This window comes from Macrobrachium nipponense, chromosome 3, assembly GCF_015104395.2.
Source record: "Macrobrachium nipponense isolate FS-2020 chromosome 3, ASM1510439v2, whole genome shotgun sequence".
NCBI classification, from domain to species: domain Eukaryota; kingdom Metazoa; phylum Arthropoda; class Malacostraca; order Decapoda; family Palaemonidae; genus Macrobrachium; species Macrobrachium nipponense.
This window is the reverse complement of record NC_087202.1, coordinates 32461379-32477579: the sequence shown is the minus strand read 5'-3', so window position 1 is coordinate 32477579 and position 16201 is coordinate 32461379. Positions and strand designations below refer to the sequence as shown.

Here is a 16201-nt window from a genome sequence, read left to right as displayed (position 1 = left end):
TTTTGTACAAAATAAAATTGTATTTCAGTGCTATAAAGATGCAGTTTGATTGTTTGGTTCTTCATCCACCTTTTGTCTTTGTAGAAGACGATTGCTTTTGTTTTATCAGTTGAAAATTTAAATCCAACTGAATTTGCCCAACTACATATATTTGAAATGGCAGTACTGAGAACTCTCTGAGCATGTCTCAGATTACTACTCGTATAGTAAATGACAAAGTCATCAACATATAAACTGTTTTTTACACCACTTGGTAAATTTATAGTAATGTCATTGATTGCTAAAGCAAACAATGTACAGCTCAAGACACTACCTTGAGGGATTCCTTCTTCCAGTTTATAGGTTACTGAGTAGGAATTTTCTACTCTTACTTGAAAAGTTCTGTTTTTGTTAAGAAGTTCTTAATAAATATTGGTAAGTGGCCTCTTAGTCCCTTGGAGTGGAGTTTTTTGCATGATGTTATGTTTCCATGTTGTATCGTATGCTTTTTCTATATCAAAAAATATAGCTACTGTTAATTTCTTTTGTTCAAAGCCTTTTTTGATATGATCTTCTAAATGTGTTAAGGGATCTAGGGTTGATCTGCCAGCTATTGAACCAGATTGTGTTGGTGTTAAAATGGATTCTTTGGTTATTACATACGTTAATCGTGCATTAACCATTTTTTCTAAGATTTTGCATAGGCAACTTGTTAGAGATATCGGTCTATAATTGGATGGATTACTTGCATCCTTTCCTGGTTTGTTTATTGGAATAATTATGGCATGTTTTTCCATTTATCAGGAAAGACACGTTTTAGCCAGATACTATTGTAAAAATTTTAATAAATATGATTTAGCTATAGGAGCTAATTTTTCTATCATTTCAAATGATATTTTTATCATATCCTGGTGCAGAGGGATGACAAGAGTTGATGGCATTATCTAGTTCATCCAGTTAAAAATATAGTTATTATTCCAGGTCTTCAAGAGTTTCAAAATTGAGTATTATATTTTCTTTTTGTTTTCTGATACTTTGAAAATGTGTATCTAGGCTGGAGTTAAGCACTGATGTTTTCAAAATGTTTCCAATTATGTTTGATATTTCATAAGTATCATGGTATATTTTTCCATTTAAATGTATTGCACTTCTTGGAGGTCTTATATGTTTTCCATTGATTTTCCTTATCTTTTGCAGACATCCCTTGTGGATGTGTTTGAAGATATGTTTGAGACATATTCCTTCCATGATGCGATTTTTTTCAGCTATTACCGTTTTTCTAAATTTGGCTGTATATTTGTTATATAGTGGTTTAATGTGGTTAATTGTTATGTTTGTTATAACTATTTTGTTTAATATGTTTATACTATAGGGCATTTTGTTGAGTGATTTAAGGCGAGTTTTGAGTCTGTTTAGATTGCGACTCAATATATGTTTTATTTTACTTAATGTTGTTAATGTTGGATTCCACCATGGGACAGGGGATTTTGTGGAATGTTTTTGGTTTTGTTTTTGGAATACTTTTATCTGCAGCATTTATTATGAAGTTTGAGAAGGATTCACATGTAGTATTGTGATCTTCTTATTTGTGGGAATGGTGGTATGTTTCGTGTGTATAGGAAATATTTATCCCAGTTGCTTTTTTGGATATATATCTTGTAGGTGGCAATATTTTGACATTACTTAAGTAGTTCAGAATGATTGGGAAATGTCACTTGTATGAATCGTCTAGGACGTTCCATTCAAATTTCTCCGCTACATCATTTGAACATAATGAAATGTCAATTGAAGAAAAGGTTAGGTGTGTATTTGAAAAATATGTTGGAACTTCGCTTTCATTGAGACAATACAGATTGTGTTTCATTATAGTATTCTCTATGTTGATTCCGGATGTGTCAGTGGGGTTATTAATATCCCATAATGGATTATGTGCATTAAAATCTCCTACTATAAGTAGTGGTTCCTGTATACTTTTGCTAATAAGTTTCAGAAAAATCACTGAAATTTGCATTGAAATTTGGTTGGTTATATAAATTACAATAGTAATTTTACTTTTATCAGGCATATACAGTTTAATTGATGTTATTTGATATGGCATAGATGGTATGTCAACAGGTTTCATATGTAATGCTATTATGAACGTATATGGCTGTGCCTAATTTTCCACAGTCAGTTGGTGAATAACAGGCAATTTTATAGTGTTGGATATTTGTAGGTTACTTCCTATATGTTGTAGACATATTGCCATTGGGTTTGTGGTCTCGTATGATTCTTTGTAATTCACCCAGACGTAGTCGGGTTAAGAGACCATTTATATTCCATTGAATGATTTTATATTCCATTATTGGGAGGAATTGGTGTTAAATTCTGTAAATTGATTGCTGATTTTACTTTATCTCGTAGTATATGCATTTGAATTTATTTGTGTTTTTTTAATCGTTGTATTTGTATGTTGGTTATTAGATTCTGCAGTTGTTTGTTTTTCATAGTTGAATATTAATAAGTCTATTTTTGATTTTATAATTTCCTTTTTGTATTTTAAGGATTCAGAACATAATTCGTTCTCATGTTTGGTGTGTTAAAGGGCACCTCCTTAATTTGGTAAAATTGTCAATACAATTTCGTACTGTGTCCTCTGTCTTGGTAGTTAGTTGGTTATATGTACTTACAAAGCATTCATTACAACCACAAGATGAAGCATGTTTTTGGTAATGTTAATTATTGGTTCAGAAGTTTTTGGTCTAGCTTTAGAAATTTCTGGTTTTGTAATTCTGTTGTTCCTTTTCTGTAGTGATAAGGACTGTTGTTTGAGGGTTATTTGTTTTGTTGTTGTTAATGGGATATTTCGGTCTTGTGGATGGTTGGGGGGTGATAGTTATATTTTGGTTTGGTTTAATGGTATGATTTTCATTAGTATTATTTGATGGAAATTGTAAAGAGTGATCTTTACTGTCCGATGTTGGCTGTTTGATTGAGATTGAGGTAATTGTGTATTTCCACTTGTGATGATGGTTAGTTTAATATCTTTTTTAAAATGTTCTCCTGGTGTAGTTTGGAGTCTCTCTGGATTGATTGTAATTTTCAATATTTACTTTTTTTTCCCTTAGGTGGGGTTCTTTCTAGAATTCTTTTCTTGCCAGTTCGATTATCATCATTATTTAATTCTTCTTCTATTGGAAGTTCTTTTCCATGGATAACTGAATCATCTATGTTGGTGGTGGTATTGGTTGTTGTAATATCACTTTTATTTTTGGGTTTCAGTATTATTGGTATGAAATCCAGTTTCCATGTTTATACTATCTTGTTTGTCATTGTGCTGTTTGATGTCTTGATTTTTAGTCACATTTGAAAAGGTGGGGGTTTTGGATGGATTGTTAACGCCTCTTACTTTTAGCTCAAGTCTGGCTTCCATGACTGACATTCCTGTCCTATTTATTAACAACTGAAGTTCTGTGTTATATTGGTAAAATGAACACTCCTTAGATTTTGCGTGATGGGCTAGTCCACAATTAATACATTTTGATTGTTTACAGTTCCAATTAGTGGTATGGGTCATCTGATGCACAGACTGCACATATAGCTTTATTACGGCATCTTTTGTATGTGTGTCCATACCTTGAGCACTGTGTACATTGTAATGGTTTAGGAACAAAAGGACGAACTTCTCTATTTTGTCCAAGAATTTTTATTTTAAATGGTAAGTCTTGGCCTGTAAATTTTATTTTGGCAATGTTGATATTTTTACTTTTATCTTTCCTACTTGAAATAGAGTATATTTTCTAAATCGTGGATATTGTTATATCTCAATTTTAGGGAGTCTAGCAATAGTTGTTTTTGAAGGAAGCTCCTGCTCGCTATTGGGTAGGATGACTGTACCCTGTACATAATTCCAATGTTTCATGGCTTGTAATTATTACCTTTATATTATTTATTTCTGTTATACTTAAAAAGGCAGTGGACTGCTTTTTATTGGTTACTTGGATAAGCCATTCATTGTCCTTGATGTGTCTGCATTCCATGTCTTGTGTTGGATATATGTTAAGTAATTTGTTTTCTAGCATCGCTGCTGAGATTTTGTTGTCAGCTTTGAGGACTAGAAATCTTGACCAATTATCTGGTCCAAAGAGGTCATCAAAATGTACCAATGTGGGATTAAGTCGGTAATTTTTGTTTCTTTTTGGTCCTTGTTTTATGTATGTTGCTTGTCTATTATGATTTTTTATATTTTTCTGTATTTGCTGAGAGGATTATTTGTCTCTAATTCAGAATTATTGTTCATCATATTATGGTTCCATTGTTACGATATTGGAGTTTACCAATTTATTTTTGTTTGTTTCTTTTGTATTTATGCACTCTATTTGGTTTTCTGGCTCTGCTGCTTTACTTGGAACAGGGTGTTCCTTTGTATCTTTTATAGTACTTTCACTACTTGTGGCAGTACCTAGGAAATTCGGGAGTGACGTGCCAATGGTCATCAACTGTGCCGTAGTTTTTCCATCATGGGGCCCAGGGTACTCAAATCATTTATTTCACAGTTCATAAATTTTGAGTTTTTACACACACACACACACACACACACACACACACACACAAAAAAAAATTCTTGAAAAGATATCATTGGCCCTTCGCGAAGTTTAAATTTTCTGCCAAAGGCACAAGTGAGAAAGGACTCCCAAATGTCCGCATCCCTACCCTACCCCAAAAGGGGATGGCATAACATGATTAGTATGGCCCAAGTGTAAGCAGAACCCGCTTGCTAGGACTAAGAGTATTATGTTAATACAATTATCCCCATCCTAATCACATTATGGGCAAACTGGATAGAATGCCGAGATGTTCTATTCCTAGAACCAGGCCCCCCCCCACCCCCCCCCCTGGAATCCGTGGTCCAGCTCCACAGAATAGTTCCGCCTGAAAAACAGGTCCGAACATTGTCGGGTAGATGATGGATCTACCACAGTTCTCACTATTTAGCTTCGGATTTACTCCACGTTAAGCCATGATATGTTTTTCTCATTTATTTGCTTTCAAAAATTTTTGGCAAAAAATGGAAAGGTCCACATAAGTTTACTCGAAAATATATAATGTCATATGGGACTCTTGGGTTCGAACCTGGGAAGAGATTCCTGAGGTTCGAGAGCCCCCTCACCACGTCAAGGTGGTCCAAAATGAGGGGGTGGTGGAGGTAAGAGACAGCTAAATAATACAGGTAAGAAGGGAAACAACTAATGTTGTAGATATAAAAACCTTGGTTCTCACCTTTTCAGGCTGAAGACTTCATAGATACTGTCTCTAGTCTGCATTGCCTGGAGAGCTACAGCTAGGACGTGACCTGTTTGCTGAAGACTCTCGGATCTACCACTGGATATGTGATCCCCTTCTGTGGTAGAATCCAAGTCGGATCCTGTTAAAGGGAACTTGTCCGCTTACATACAGATCCTTACCAATACCTCTGCAAGGCAGACCAACCCAACAGACCACCTAACCAAAATACAAAGGGTTAATACTACGCAAAAAGAGTGCCTCCTGCAACCTCTTTCAGACAACAAAAACACAAATACAAAATATAGGGTAACATATCAAAAATTTAAAAAGGATAAGTTTCAGCTCCCTGCCCCAGCACCGAATTCACCGATACGAAAAGGGCCCAAGGCGACGCATTTATCATACGTAATTTTTTACATCACGTAGGTAGTGGTTTGCGAAAACCGACTGGCATCTCCAAAAGGTCGCCTCCATCAGGTTCCGCACAGGACATATTTTTCTGAATGCAAGTGAAGTTGCAATGGCTCTCACCTCATGAGCTTTCACTTTCAGAAGTTTAAAATGCTCTTCCTTGCAAGCAACATGTGACTCTGTAATAAGACTTCTCAGGAAGAAGGAAAGAGCATTCTTCGACATGGGCCGAGTGGGGTCTTCACGAGCACCAAAGCACATCTTGATTAGCCTTAAGTTGCTCCTTCCTCTTAAGGTAATACTTCACAATTCTCATAGGGCAAAGATTCTTTCAGGCTCTTCCCCTACCAGAAAAGATTAAACCACGAACTTCAAAGCTCCTGGGCCAAGGACGTGATGGGTTTTCATTTTTAGCAAGAAATCCTGGAAGAAACGAACAAACCATAGATTTCTTCCCTTAAACCCGACATTGCCCTCAATAGCTTGGAGCTCACTCACCCTCTTAGCTGTTGCTAGGGCCATAAGGAAGAGAGCCTTCTTCGTCAGGTCCTTGAAAGAGGCTGAACCAGGAGGTTCGAATCTAGACGATCCAAGGAATTGTAGAACTACGTCTAGATTCCAGTTCGGTACAATATGAGAACGTTTTTTTAAAAGTTTTCAAATGATCTAATAAGATCATGCAGGTCCTTATCCTTGGAGATATTTAATCCTCTATGCCGAAAATACCGCCGCCAACCATACTGCGGTATCCCTTAATAGTTGACATAACAAGATGGCACTCTTCTTTGAGAAAAATTAGGAAATCCGCAATCTGGGTCACAGAGGTACTGGATGAGGAAATGTTCTTCCTCTTTGCACCATCGTCTGAAGACATCCCACTTTGACTGGTATACACGCAAGGTGGAAGGCCTCCTCGCTCTTGCGATTGCTTTAGCAGCTGTTGTTGAAAAGCCTTTCGCTCTGATCAGACTTTGGACAGTCTGAAGCCAGTCAGACTGAGAGCGAGGAGATTTTTGTGGTACCTGTCGAAGTGGGGCTGTCTGAGTAGATCGCTCTTAGCGGTAGCGATCTTGAAGGTCCACTAACCATTCCAGTACCTCTGTGAACCATTCTTGGGCCGGCCAAAAGGGAGTGATTAGGATCATTCTCGTTGAATCGGACTCTACGAAAAATATAGTTAGCCCCAGAATCTTGAAGGGGGGAAACGCGTAGACGTCGAGTCCGCTCCAGTCTAGTAGAAGAGCTCTATTGCTAATACCTCTGGATCTGAGATCGGAGAGCAGTAAGGATCCAGTCTCTTGTTTTTCGACGTGGCAAAGAGGTCTATGTGTGGCCTGCCCACAACTTCCACAGTCTCTGGCATACATCCAAATGATGGGTCCACTCTGTGGGAAGGACCTGATCTTTCCTGCTGAGGAGATCTGCTCTCACATTCCTTTCTCCCTGCACGAACCTGGTGAAAAGCTTGATTCCCCTTTCTTCTGTCCACAGAAGAAGGTCTCTTGCCGTCTCGTACAGGGAGAAGGAATGCGTCCCCCCCTGTTTTCTGATATATGCCAGAGCTGTAGTGTTGTCCGCGTTGACCTGCACTACCGATCTTCTGACGTTGGGCTCGAAAGCTTTCAGAGCCAACCACACGGCCATCAACTCCTTTCTGTTGATGTGCCAGGCTACCTGGTCCCCCACCCAGGTACCTGACACCTCGCTGGTTCCCAGAGTCGCCCCCCCAACCCGTGTCCGACGCGTCGGAGAACAACACTAGGTTGGGGCTCTGGGATTGAAGAGACAGTGTCCCTTCTAAGAGGTTGGGATCTGTCCACCAGCGAGATGTTTCTTGACTTCCTGGTGGGATCCGATGAAGAAAGAATTGGAGCGGTCTCAGGTGCAACCTTCCTAGGGAAACGAATTGCTCCAGCGAGGAGAGCGTCCCCAGCAGACTCATCCACTCCCTCGCTGTGCATACTTCTTTCCCTAAGAAGGTTGTTACTCTATCGAATCCTCGGGCTATCTTTTCCTGAGAGGGAAAAGCCTGAAAACTCGAGTTCATCCGTATCCGAGATACACACACTCTTGTTCGGGAATTAGCGACGACTTCTTGAAATTGACGAGAAGTCCCAACGCCTTCGTCAATTCTAGTGTTACTTGCAAGTCCTTCAAACAACGATCTTCTGAATTGGCCCTTATCAGCCAATCGTCGAGGTACATGGAAATCTCACCCCCCTTCAAATGAAGCCATTGAGCTACGTTTCTCAAGATCCCCATGAACACTTGAGGGGCCGTCGAGAGGCCGCAAACCCAGAGCCTGAACTGAAAAATTTTCCCCCCATCATGAATCTGAGAAACTTCCTCGAGGAAGGATGGATCGGTACTGGAAGTAAGCGTCCTGCAAATCCAAGGAAACCATCCAGTCCCCTGGACGAAGTGCTGCCAGCACTGATGAAGGTGTTTCCATCGTGAACTTCTTCTTTTCTACGAAGAAGTTCAGGGCGCTTACATCCAACACCAGTCTCCATCCCCCTGAGGACTTCGGAACTAGGAAAAGGCGGTTGTAGAAGCCTGATGAACGATGGTCTGTCACTAGTTCGATAGCCTCCTTCTCCAGCATCTGTTCTACTGCTAGATGGAGAGCTTGATTCATGATGGGGTCTCTTGGGGTTCGTACTGGCCATCAACTCCCTTGGGGTGTTCCGTCAAGAGGTCTGGCGTGAAAGGGATAGGTAACCTCTCCTCCCAAAATTGAAAGGGTCCAAGATCCGCCCCTTTCTGGGCCCAAGGACTTCCGCAAATCCTAAAGTCGGCGCCCCACCGTTGTCTTTGAAGGGGGACTTGCAAGTTATTTGGGGCTTTGACTGACTTGGCGAAAGTCTTACCTCTTCTGGAAGGTCTACGACCTCTAAACGCAGAGGTTCTGAAGGAAGAAGCCCCTCGAAAGGGTTCTCGAGTACTCGACTTCTCCTTCTTAGCCTTGGTAGGGAAGGAAGGGCGAGGTTTCCTTGCCGACTGGGCCAAAAGGTCCTGGGTGGCTTTAGCCGAAAGCAATCTAGATATGTCCTGAACTAGATGTTTAGGGAATAACTGAGCGGACAGAGGAGCAAACAGCAAAGAAGACCTCTGCGCGTGGGAGACAGACTTCGTCAAGAAGGAACAATATACGGATCTCTTCTTCACGATCCCGGCTCCATACCGGGAGGCGATTTCACTCGCTCCGTCTCTTACAGACTTGTCCATGCAAGACAAAACGCACATGAGATCCTCCGGAGAAAAAGACTCTGGCACCTCTATCTTCTTGGCCAGGACTCCCAGCGACCAATCAAGGAAGTTAAAGACCTCCAGCACTCTGAAACATGTTCCTTTCAGCATGTGGTCTACTTCGTTCATTGCCCAAGTTGTCTTCGCCGAGTTAAGAGCAGCTCTCCTTGTGGAATCTACCAGAGCCAAAAAATCAGAATCAGCCGAGGATGGTAGACCCAATCCCAAGGACTCTCCTGTTTCATACCAGAAACCAGCGCGTCCTGATAACTTCGAAGGAGGAATAGCGAACATCGTTTTCCCCGCTTCTTCTTTGAAAGCCATCCACGAACCAAAACTCCTCAGTGCCTTCTTCATCGAAAGGGTCGGCTTCATCCTCACACAAGAAGAACCCTTCGTTGTCTTCACCGAGTAAGGGAATCCCCAAATTCTTGCAGGAGAAGCTCTGTGAGCTTCTTGTAAGAAGACACAGCTGCAGAAGTGTTCGGTTCTTCATCCGAACCGTCTAGGACGTCTTGTCGAGGAGAGCGCGGAAGATCCTTAGGCGACGAAGAGGTCCTAGTAGGAGCTGAGCGAGAGGTTGGTGAGCGCCTTCTCGTAGAAGAGCTCAAATCAACAGGAGAACGACGAGACGATCTGGATTGTCTGCAATGAGACTCCCTCTTCAAGGTAAACGAAATCTCGGCTGAAGGAGAGGTAGGGCTCCTACCCCGAGAAGGCCTGGATACATCGACAGGGCTCTTACGAGGAGGAGAGCGCCTACCAGAATCTGTGCGCCTCTCCTGAGGAGAGCGGCTGCCAGGAGAAGAGCGCCTATCAGGAGCAGAGCGCTTGCGGGGCTCTCGATTCTTGTCCAGTTGAGTACGATCAACAGAAGTTCGACTGGAAGGAGAAAAGCGCCTACTAGGAGAAAAGCGCCTACTAGGAGAAGGCTGCTTGCGAGACTCTTGACGTCTGACAAGCGGATAACAATCAGGAGAAGGGCGCCTCAAAGCTAACGAGCGCATATCGGGAGAAGGGCGCTTGCGAGGCTCTTGGTGCCTACCAAGAGACGAACGGTCAGGAGTAGTGCGTCTAGAAGAGGGAGAGCGCCTACACGGAGAAGGGCGCTTGAAAGACTCTTGTTGTCTGCCACGAGGAGAATAATCCGGAGTAGGACGCCTAGAAAAATATGAGCGCCTACTAGGAGATCGACGTGCAGTAGGCGCTTGGCGCCTATCTTGCGGGGAGCGGCTACCAGCTGGACGCCTATCAGGCGCATGGCTCCTACCAGACTCTTGACGTCTGCAGGGAGAGAAGTCACGAGTAGGAGAAAAACGTCTACTCAAAGCACGATCCGAAACTCGAGGAGAGCGACATCCGGAAGAAGAACGCCTACTTGTAGAAGGGCGCCTTCTAGGTTCTTGAAGCTCCTGAGGAGAAGTTCCACGCGAGGGAGTCGAAGAAACAGCGTGAAGAGCGGGCGAAGAGCGCTTACCGGAAGCGGGAATCCAATCTGGAGAAAAAACTTCTTTCTCCACAGAGCGTCTGACCGATGTTTGGCGCCTTGCAGCAGAAAGAGAGCCAGGAGAGCGGGGCCGCTCGCGTGAGCTCCTACCTTCATACGAAAACTCCCCATATGAAGGAGACCGCCTACAAAGAGGAGAACGATCCTCTGAAGAACGGCGCCTAGATCTCTTGATCGGAAGAGAAACGTCCTTCTTCCTACGCGATCTAAAGGCCAGAGAGTCCGCCAACGCCGTGATCTGAGCCTGAAGTCCCGCAAGGACTCTAGTAGGAGAATCTTGCTGGTCTTCCTCGAAACCCGGCGCAGAACGAGGGGCGCAAGAAGAAGAGCGATCACAGGATCTCTTGGGTTTCTTCGCATCCAACGACGATTCTTCTGGAAAATCCTCCGGGCTAGAAGCCAAAGGACTGCAGGGATCCTTCCAAGCCCTCTTCAATGGGCGCAGCGCATCCGGGGAATTCCAACCTCTCTTCGGAGAGGGAGATGACGAAGAGGAGAAGCATTGACGTAGGATCTCCTTCTTGTAGCAATCTGAGGCAGCCTGGGAGCGTACTTCAGGATCTGCCGAGGGGACGCCTGACCGGTGGGGGCTCTCCCTAGCCCTCTTGCGGCTTTCGACTTTCCTACTCCACTGGAACTGGGAGTCTGGAAGAGGTCTAGGCCTAGAGGCACTAAGGAGCCGGTCAGACGCACCCTCCACAACACTGGGGACACTGCACTGATCACTAACACTCTCCTTACCTTCCAACTGACGAATCTTCTGATCCATAGATAGAATCGTGGCTCTTAAAGCCGCCGCCTCCGAAGACGAATCTTCGGCTTCGGTGCGGGGAGCAGGGGTGCAACTTGGGAAGAAGGTTCTACTTCTATATTAGTATTAGGATCCACATCCAACTCACTCATTCTAGACCTACTAGAACTTATAGAGGAAGCCTTGAGTACTCTATCACGTTCCAACTTCCTAACATACGAAGAGAGCGCCTTATATTCGTCTTCATTCAAAACCTTACATTCACTACAAGGGTTACCAAAAGAACATTCATTTCCCCTGCATTTCATGCATACCGTGTGAGGGTCAACCGAAGCTTTCGCAACCTCACCCTTACATCCTTCAATCACACAAACCCTAAACAAAACAGAAGTTTTAGCTACTGAATCCAGGTCAGACATTGTTAAAGAAAAATCAAAATCAAAATCAAAACGGTCCACAATTAGCGTATGCCAAGCCAAACAGAGCAAATACGTCACCAAAAGAAGTCCAAATTAACTCCAGGCAAGCGAGAATCGAAAAACTATCGAGAGGAACCAACAACAGTTGTTATCGTTTCCCACGACAGAGAAAATCTGACAAGCAAGGGGGATTGGTTCATACACCCGCCACCCAGCGGCGGGTAAGGTAGACCACCTGACCTACCTGTCGCGTGTGCCGAGAGATTTGAAATTCTATCGGGAACGTCGGAGACTATAGCTAAGTATATATCTGACAGGAAAGTTCATGTACAAAAACTGTAAATAAGAAACATAGCACCTGCTAAAATATCAAAATAACCATTATGTTAGCTTTAAAATATATATTTAAAATGGATACTTACTCATCACACATACATAACACGATAACATGAATACTTTAATGAAATTTATAATGCTTCAAGGCTATAAACAGAATAGACTGCAGTGGAAAACAATATGATACCAAATTTACATAGAAAATTAAGGACAAAACAGTGGCTTACATTTCAGGGTTTTCTAATAAAATGGATGTAAGTGTTGAACGTTGGTCACAAATATAATCATCCTGGAGGCACTTCATCAAAGATATGTTGTATGAAATATTATTGAATTGAACAAGCTGAACTGTCACTGGCAAGTTTGCAGAATGATGGATATGATCAACATGAAGAAAGAAAAATACCTGCCAGTCTTTTAACTTGGTATTGACAGGATCTGAAAACCAAATAAGAGATTAGACTATCACTGAAAACATACAAAATATGGCAGTTACATGAAACCAAGAAATTACAGTACTTAAAACAGATATACTACTACAGATGACTAAAGTGCCAAAAATACATAAACTGCATAAATATAAAATTGACTGGAGTACCTAAAATACATAAACTGTGCATAAATATAAAATTATCTCTAAACTGTATATACACATTAATGATGATAAAAAATAAACCCCATTAACATGATTAAAAAGCAGAAATGCATAAACAACTACTTTATTTCATTGCCTCAACTTAGTTTTGTTAACCATATTAGTAAAAAGAAGTCTTAGTGTACATTGTGTGACAAATGTCAAAATTCATGCATAAGTAGTTGTATTAAAGTACATAAAAGGTATCTAAAAGATACAACCCAAATCAACATAGCTCACTAATGCAAAATAAAAAAGGAACTGAGATTAAGCTCAGGTATAAATTAAGGGACTCTGGAGCCAGATAGAACAAAGAAGTTTTAATAAAATTTTTACCTTTTCACTTGACACATGGCAAGTGAGGGATAGCTTAATTGATCTTAGTACAATCAAAAAGACCTCTACACTGCAGGGAAACCTTCTAGAACTTGCATAAAAACAAATAAGACTAATTTTTTGTTAATACTTTCATTTTAAGAAAAGCAGCATCTCTGTGACAAATGTTCCTAGTACATTACCTGGACTTCACATTTGAGGTCCACTGTATCCAGGCGTAAACCTTCATGAAACTTGTGAAGTGTGGTTGGCATACAAGTGACTTCTGCATTTACAACCCTCAGGAGGAGTTATTAGCATTATCTTGAGAATCCCAGTAAATCTACACTTTACACAAGACTTTCCTTATCAAGGCAAATGAAAGGTATATGTACACCTTCACACTTTTCAAAGGATTGAATACAATGCAATAAAAAATTTAGGTCAAAGACCAAGCACTGGGAACTATGAAGGTTATTCAGCACTGAAAGGGAAATTGAGAATAAAAAGCCTTAAAGGTGTAACAGGAAGAAAACCTTGCAGTGGTAGGAGACAGTGGAAATGAAGATGGAAGAAAGAAAATATGAACAAAGGTATCGTAAAAGGAATGACAGGTTACAGCTAGGGCTTAAGAGATGCTGCAAAGAACCTCAAGTAATGCCTACAATGCAATAAAGGAGGTGCACTGACAGCACTATCCCCATATAGAGCTGTTCCAAGGATGTATGAAAGCATCCACTTTCCAAACTGCTGAAGCCTGGAACAGGTGAGCAGTATACTGGTAGCTTTGAAGCTTTTATCAAGCATATCTACCATTGGGGTTTCATAGCTGCCAAATAGCTTTGTAGATATTCATGTGCATTGACCATTCTGTAGGTAGAATTTGGTTCTTGCCTTTAGTGATCTGTCTATTGATTGCTGGGCATTGATACTGAAGGATAAGAAGTAAGTGCTTAAAATGAAATATCAAATCCCCCTCATCTGGCTCACAATGTTGCCTAATCTAAGACAAAAACATGCATCCTTTCACAATATGGTTTTCTGAGTTGATGTCTATTGCTGAAGGTTGCTAGATCTTCCAAGACAGTGACAAGCTCTATGCATTATGGCAGAACTGCTGCAGCTAGAATGACAAGTGATGGCAGCAGTAGTATATGCTTGCCTAGATTTCATACTGGAACTGTAAATATCCAGTTTCAGCTGGACCAGGAACACTGGTTTCTAGCCACATCCCATTATGATGCTCATTGCCAGAAGAATTTTAATTGTCAATTTAGACAAGTTCACTACTTTGCAGTGCATCTGGCTCTCCAATAAGAGTAACAGCAGCTTGGAAGTGTTTTAGTAAACTTATTTTCTAGGAAGCTTCCCATATCTTTCTCAACTCCTATTAGTAGCCTCTAAAGATAGAGTGCTTTGGGTGGTACACTGTATATGCTACAGTACTAAAGATTCTTTGCAGTATCCTTTCAGCCATAACTACATGCTTTCTGCTGTTTGCTTTTCATCTATTTCCTTTGGTCTCTTTCCACCAACCTTTTGTCATAAGTCTTAAAATGACTCGTAAGTCTCAATAATTACAGTTGCATCGAGTAGCTTGGACATTTGCCTGACATAGAATTAACACCTTTCATCCACTTACAATTGACTCCTCCTGCATGAAACACTGTTATGTCTGAAGGTTATACCTCACATACTGTTTATACATTTCCTTCTAAGCAAGATTTACTATGAGTTAAGATTATTTTTTTCTAGATGGAGATCTAAATATAATTGCTTTTTTGTTGGAAAGTGATTGATATTCAGTGCCAAACACTTGCTGCTTCCTGAGATTCAAGTCACATTAGCCATCATATTTATTCCCATTTCAATTACTACCTGGACTATAAAGAAAAACATATATGAATGATTCATTGTATTTTAGAGTGCTGTCTGATGATAAGTTTAACTTACAGTTGCAATATCCACCAAAATCTTGAACAATTTTCCTGATAAAAGCAATTTAAATAACCTTGTAATGTCCGAAGAAGAAAATAAAAGATTACAGCTTGCCTACCTCAGTGAAACTTTCATGTTAAAGTTTACTAATGACTAAAATTTCAGGTACCTTTCATACATAAGACTAAGTTGACGATTTTCTTTGTGTAAGATATATAAAATTTAAGATGATTCAAATTAACTTACCAAACCGTACTTTCTCAGGGGCTCTGAATGCATACTTTCCACCAATTCCTTCATTTGTTATGACAGACAAATCAAAACTATGGTTTTCGTAGTATGAAACATCAAAGAAAGGGCAGTCCCACATCAAGTCGTCCATCAGAGGAAGACTGACATTTGTTAAAGTAATCTCCCGACAGAGAACTCTGGTTCTGTTTTCATGAGCTTGGTACTGGAATTTTACACCTGAAAAATGATATTTTCATAATAAAATATATCTTCATATATATACTTACCAAGTAATTCCATAGCTATAGTTTCTAACTAGTGTGGTAGACTTTTATTTAAAAATCGCAGTAGCCCTTCGATTGTGTAGTGTAGATGACAAGCCCCACCCACTAATGGGGAGTACTGGAAACAACTTAGCAGTGAACCTCATTTTGATTGTGCCATTATGTCCATCAGAGGGGAGGAGGGCAGGCTCTGATTCTGTAAATACTTGATAAATATACAGGCAGTCCCCGGCTTACGACGGGGGGTGTTCCGTTCTTGAGACGGGTCGTAAGCCGAAAATCGTCAAAAATCTTAAGAAAACCTTATGTTTCATGCTTTGGGTGTATAAAAAAACTATGTCAACTGCATATTTATTGCATTTTTCATCAAAAAATGACAAATTTTCTAAGACAATTTGTATTTTTCATAGCTACAAACCTTCAGTCTTAATAGGATAATTTCTAGCGCCTAGCTGGATCCGGTTAAAAAAAACATGAAAGCAAGGAACCGTGTGATATCTGGCAACGCATCCGTAGATCGGGTGAAGAATGGTCAAAGACCATTCACCTACGCCAACGTGTCAGTCTTTTGTTAATCGCCTGGGCGAGTGTAGTGGTTAACCTCTCTTGACCTTTACCCAGTTCATTGCCTGTTTCACTTGTGTTTAGTGTGTGTGTGTGTGTGTGTGTGTGTGTGTGGTGTGTGTGTGTGTGCTGATATTATGGCTTCTTCTGTTCTTTCTCGGCCTCGTCAACGTGTATGGCCCGGAATTCCAGGTTTTCTGTATTCTCGTTTTTTGGCTTCGGCAGCAATCGATCCCCACATCACATGTAACAGGTGCCGTTTTAATTTTTGTACTATAATGAATCCTTGCACGGAATGCTGGGCATGGCCTAAAGAGG

The 16201-nt window shown here is 41.0% G+C and overlaps 1 pseudogene; it reads right to left on the bottom strand.

The window, feature by feature from the left end:
- LOC135222353 (uncharacterized) overlaps window positions 1-16201 on the bottom strand; it is an 81757-nt pseudogene that overhangs the window by 56395 nt on the left and 9161 nt on the right.